Source organism: Mus caroli, unplaced genomic scaffold (genome assembly GCF_978045245.1).
Source record: "Mus caroli unplaced genomic scaffold, Mus_caroli_1 scaffold_7, whole genome shotgun sequence".
NCBI classification, from domain to species: domain Eukaryota; kingdom Metazoa; phylum Chordata; class Mammalia; order Rodentia; family Muridae; genus Mus; species Mus caroli.
In genome coordinates this window covers 13,148,647-13,154,174 of record NW_028227262.1, presented here as the reverse complement: position 1 = coordinate 13,154,174, position 5,528 = coordinate 13,148,647, and the positions used below count along the sequence as shown (strand labels likewise).

The 5,528-nt window shown below is 46.6% G+C and overlaps 1 pseudogene; it reads right to left on the bottom strand.

Moving 5' to 3' along the window:
- Positions 1-3,762: 3,762 nt before the first annotated feature.
- LOC110296855 (ras GTPase-activating protein-binding protein 1-like) lies at positions 3,763-5,018 on the bottom strand (annotated as a pseudogene).
- Between the last annotated feature and the right edge of the window lie 510 nt (positions 5,019-5,528).

Genomic DNA, 5,528 nt, shown 5'->3' with positions numbered 1-5,528 from the left:
AAACAAGAAACATCTGGAACAACAGGATAGGAGTTGGTTCCTGGGCCTGGAACATGAACTCAGTTTGACCCTGCCAGCAAGGTGGAAAAGTTGTATGTTAGGTAAATGTCAAGATTAGTGTGGGCAACTAACAATACATGGGTTCCAATGAGGGCCGGAAGGAATGAGGAACAGAAGGAGATAGGGAGGGAAGGGAGATGGGTCACCCGATTAGATCCTCAACAACTCAATACAATAGAAAAGCTGAGTGAGGGCTGGAGAGATGGCTCAGTGGTTAAGAGCATTGACTGCTCTTCTAGAGTCCTGAGTTCAATTCCCAGCAACCTCATGGTGGCTCACAACCATCTGTAATGGGATCTGATGCCCTCTTCTGTCACAAGGTTTCTCTTTACAGTTCTGGTTGTCCCAGAACTCAATCTGTAGACCAGGTTGGCCTTGAACTTTGAGATCCACTTGCCTCTGTCTCCCAAGTGCTGGAAATTTTTCTACCATTGTAATAGAACCTTTCTGTAGATGGGTGAATTTCTCCTCTAGTTGGCCCTGCAAAGACAATAGAGCTCAGTGCAACAGAAGCCTATTGAGCAGTAGCAGACAGACAGACAGACAGACAGACAGGGGTGTGGAGAATAGATGACTGCCTGTTCATCCATTTTTTCTTATGTATATGTTTATGTTAAGATATGATGTTCAGTCCTGCTGGAGTGAACCTTACTATGTAGGTAAGAATGGGATTGAACTTCTGGTCCTCTGCCTTCTACATCCTGGGTGCTGGGATTACAGGTGTGCACCACAAAGTCAGGTTTGTGTGGCACACAAATAGTGGCAACAATTCTCTACTATTATATTCTTTTGTTTGTTTGTTTGTTTGTTTGTTTGTTTTTCGAGTCAGGGTTTCTCTGTGTAGCCCTGTCTGTCCTGGAACTCACTTTGTAGACCAGGCTGGCCTCGAACTCAGAAATCCGCCTGCCTCTGCCTCCTGAGTGCTGGGATTAAAGGCGTGCGCCACCACCATATTCTTGGCTGGCATGTAGGAACATGTATTTATGTATATATGCATACATATCCACCCTCCTGACTTCTGTGCAGTTCAGCAAGCCCTCTCCTAGCCCCAGATGGTTATCACATTCCAATCCAAGGGCGCTTTTATCCGTGTACATATCTAATTACTACACACAGTCCCAAGATAGGCTTTGAGTGACCTGCATTCCTCTGGGGCATTTCATTCTGTCTGATGACATTTACCTGACTGCAAGTGGAACCCTCCTCAAGATACCAAACATACAACAAAGGCGGCAAAAACAGAGTAACAATAGTTTAAAACAAACAAACAAAAAAGCTCTATTAAGAAGATATGTCAGCATGGGCCTACAGAGGCACCCCCTTTCCCCGTTCCACACCCATACATATCCCTAGCTTTCTTTTTTTTATAAAACACAACACTATCAAGTTAAGGACCCGCAGCTCCCTGTCCATATCTTGCAGTCTCCGGAATCCCCAATAGAGAGCTGTTTGACAGTGATGGTACTCTCCCTCCACACCTCACATGGTCTCCCTCCAGACACGTGAGCCCCCAATAAACTGACTGCTGTCTCGTGTGTACTCTTTTCCTCCCCTGAAAACACATGTATGTGCATGCACATGCACAAATATATGCATGTTTCTTTATGCATACATATATACATATTCAGCCACCTCCATTCCTGTACTTCCTGAAGTTTGACCATGTGACTAATAAAATCTATTTTCTGGGGGGAGAGGGTAGTGTATGCCTTTAATACTAGTCCTTGGAAGACAGAGGCAGGTGGATCTCGGTGAGTTTTGAGGCTACTCATCAAGTTACAGGTCACCCAAGCTAAACAGTGATGCCCTGTCTAAACAACAAAAACATCCATTTTCGCTCAGGCTGCTATTGTGTTCTCCCACCATCCCTTGCGGCATCCTAAAGACTTTTACTCCTGGTAGGAGCTCAGGGGGCTTGACTGACCACACAGCTTTCTTCTCCAGTCTTAGTCCAAACCCGGCTCGGTCTCAGCTGACTGCAGCCACCCAAGGCCTCTTCACCCCCTCACTCCTGGAGCAAGCTCCCCCTGCTTTCTGATGAGCTATGCCCTTCACGACTACTTAACTTAACCTTCACATTTTCCCTTAAGCCTCACATGGTCATCCTAACAACAACGTGTTCAATGGTATGGTCATCCTAACAACAACGTGTTCAATGGTGCTAATCTTTTTTTTTTCTTCCAGAAATATTTTAATAAAAATTGGCCTTTTCCAAGAAACACCCACTGCGTGTCCATCAGTAAAAGAGAACCGTAAAAAAATAGAAATTTTACCATATAGCTATGATTTAAAGAAAAAAATGCAGACCCTAGAGCACGTTAGCCAAGTCCGATATTCAACCAAATTTCTCTTCTGGCCCAGCAGGAACCCTGACAGACAGCAGAGCAGAGCGTGGTGCACAGAGCCACTGAGGTCACCGGCCTCACAGAAGCACCTTCCTCAACAGCATCCCAGTCTGGGGCGTGATTTTAGGATAAGGCAGAACAATATTAACACGACACATACACGTGATCAAAAAAATTCTACAGTTCCCCCACATACTCTGAATCTGAAAACAAATCTAGAATCTTTATTACTTTTCTTTAAACAATTGCCAGGACCGACCAGAATCAAAGATAAATAGAAGGCACAGTTTTGCTTGTTTTTTGTTATCAGATTTGGGGGTTTGTTTTCTTGTGGGAATTTTTTGTCCTTTTATCTTTTTTCTTTCTTTTTTTTTCTTTTTCTTTTTTTACAAATACAAATAAAACATGAAAAACTCTACCTCAAAAAAAAAAAAATTCTAAGCTGGGCGTGGTGGCGCATGCCTTTAATCCCAGCACTCAGGAGGCAGAGGCAGGCGGATTTCTGAGTTCAAGGCCAGCCTGGTCTACAAAGTGAGTGCCAGGACAGCCAGGGCTACACAGAGAAACCCTGTCTGGAAAAACCAAAGAAAGAAAAAAAAAAAAGAAAAAAAAAATTCTAACAGGTCAACAAAAGTCCTTAGCTGTGTTCTAGACATTGACAGGCTACATCACAATTTAAAATCCAGTGGTAAAAATGAAGGCTTAGAGTTGTTTGGTAATCACATGTCAAAAGAACAAAGGTCTGCAACCACCTTTTATTCAGTTAGCCACACCAGCAGGGACCCAGCGCCAGTTGCCTGCCAAAAGGCAATTTTTCCACACCAGAAAGGAGTCGTGACTTGATTTTTCCTGCTTCCAAAATGTTTATCAAATCCTGTGTCTCCCAACAAATGAAACATCCGCTGTCAGCGAAGCCGAGACACGCTCCTCTGGGGAATGGCCGTGAAAGTCCAGTCTGTATACGCAGCGTGAGCAGGAAGGTCAGTCCTTCCTCTTCTTTACAATCTATTCCTCGTAAAGTATCATTCCGGAAAACTGGGAATGAAGGACTAAGGGGTCAGGGGAGGAAAGGGGGTTGGGAGCACACACCATGAACACAAGCGAAACGAAAATTGTACAAACTTAAGCAGTTTATAATAGACTATTCCGAGACACCAAACGCTGGTTGAAGGAATTCACCATTCTGCAGGAGCCGGGGCTGTGTGCTGTGTGGAGATCTGAGCCAAGCAATTCACTGCCTTGGAGTTGTAATCCCCTGCCCACGCCAAAGCCTGGTTTCTGCACCATGCCTCCACGGGGAGGGCCTCTCATCCCATCACTTGGCCCACCACGGGGGCCTCCAGGTCCCCGAAGACGGTTATCCCTGCGGTCACCTTCTCTGGCAGCTCGAGTCTTCTCTTCCACATTCAGGCGGACCGTGCCTCGGAACATGATGGGCCTATTATTAAGGACCTTCTGAACAGGTTCAGAATCATCAAACACAACAAAACCGAAATTGGGTAACTTCCCACCACTGTTGATGCGCAGCTCCACCACATTGCCAAAATTTTGGAAAAAATCCTTCAGTTCCGACTTGTCAACCTCATGTGGCAGGTTCCCAATGAAGAGCTGGTGACTGTCACAGTGCCTCACCATCCTTCAAGGTTCCACATCTCCTGGTTCACCAGCCTCACGGATTGGTCGGGGTCCTCTCTGAGGAGGGATATTGATTCGCTGCTCTCGAACTCTCTGATCTCTCTGAGGCCTTTGTGGTGGGATCTGAGAGTCAGGTTTAGATTCTGGACGGGGCTGTGACGTTGGCACTTTGCCCACATGAGGTGGTGTCCCCGTCACTGGGACAGCCCCACTGGGAGGACGGTTCTTACTCGTCACAGATGCCCAAGAAAATGCCCTCAAGTCCTCCTGTGCCGGGGCCACGTCTGCCGGGGCCGGGGAAGTGCTCTTCTGCACATCGTCGGGGGCAGCTTCTTCCAATGCAGCCTCAGGCTTGTCCTCTTAAATGTCGGACACAGGTTCCGGCTCCAGCTCCGGTTCTGGTTCCACTACAGGCTCCTCTAAATGCTCCTTCAAGTCATTGCTGACAGTCTGATCATAGAAAGTTCCAGAATCATCAGGCACCACCTCTGATGTCTGCTGTCTTTCTTCAGGTTCTTCTACTTCTTCCTCGGATTCCTCTTGAGGCTCTGTGGCAAAGCCACCAAAGACCTCATCTTGGTATCTGAAGATGTCGTTGTGAACATAGAATTTGTTGGCAACAGAGCCCTCAGGAGCAAGGACAAAGGTCTGCATGAACCTCCGCAGAGCCTGGTTGTTGTTGGACAGTAGCCCCATCGCTTGGATCACCACCCCCTCATTCAGAGTTTCGTGAGCGTCCACGTGGCGGATCTTGGTGTGGCAGTTGGTGAAGTTTTGTGACATCACTTTCCTATGGATTTCCTTCTGCCCGTAGACTGCATCTGCTGGCTTCCCTTTGGAATCCAGGCCCCCGTGGGCATAGGAAGAGTTCTTTCCATAAAATCTGTGCAGCATGTCCGGGGCCTGGTTCAGCAGGGTGTAGTACTGTCGCACAAACTCCCGTCAGACCAGCAGGGGACTAGGCTTCTCCATAACCATCGCTTTGGTGGATTCAACCATAGCATAAGACAAAAAGAGACTTAACTGCTGCCTTCTATGTAAAATATAAGATTGGCAACATCGGGGGCTGGTGAGATGGCTCAGTGGGTAAGAGCACCCGACTGCTCTTCCGAAGGTCCAGAGTTCAAATCCCAGCAACCACATGGTGGCTGACAACCATCCATAACGAGATCTGGCGCCCTCTTCTGGAGTGTCTGAAGACAGCTATAGTGTACTTACATATAATAAATAAATAAATCTTTAAAAAAAAAAAAGATTGGCAACATCAACGAGGAACTGGCTGAGCTCTTGCTTATACCACAGGACACTGCACGGCTGATTGGGAGGACAGGACTGCTACGTGGGAGGAGGTGGCGGCGTCCCTCTCGTGATCCAATGGTGCTAATCTTAATTAGCTTCCTGCCATCATTTTGTTTCATTACTTTTGCTATTGTTGTTTTACAATTTTACACACACATACACACACACATACCTCTGAACTACTTGCAG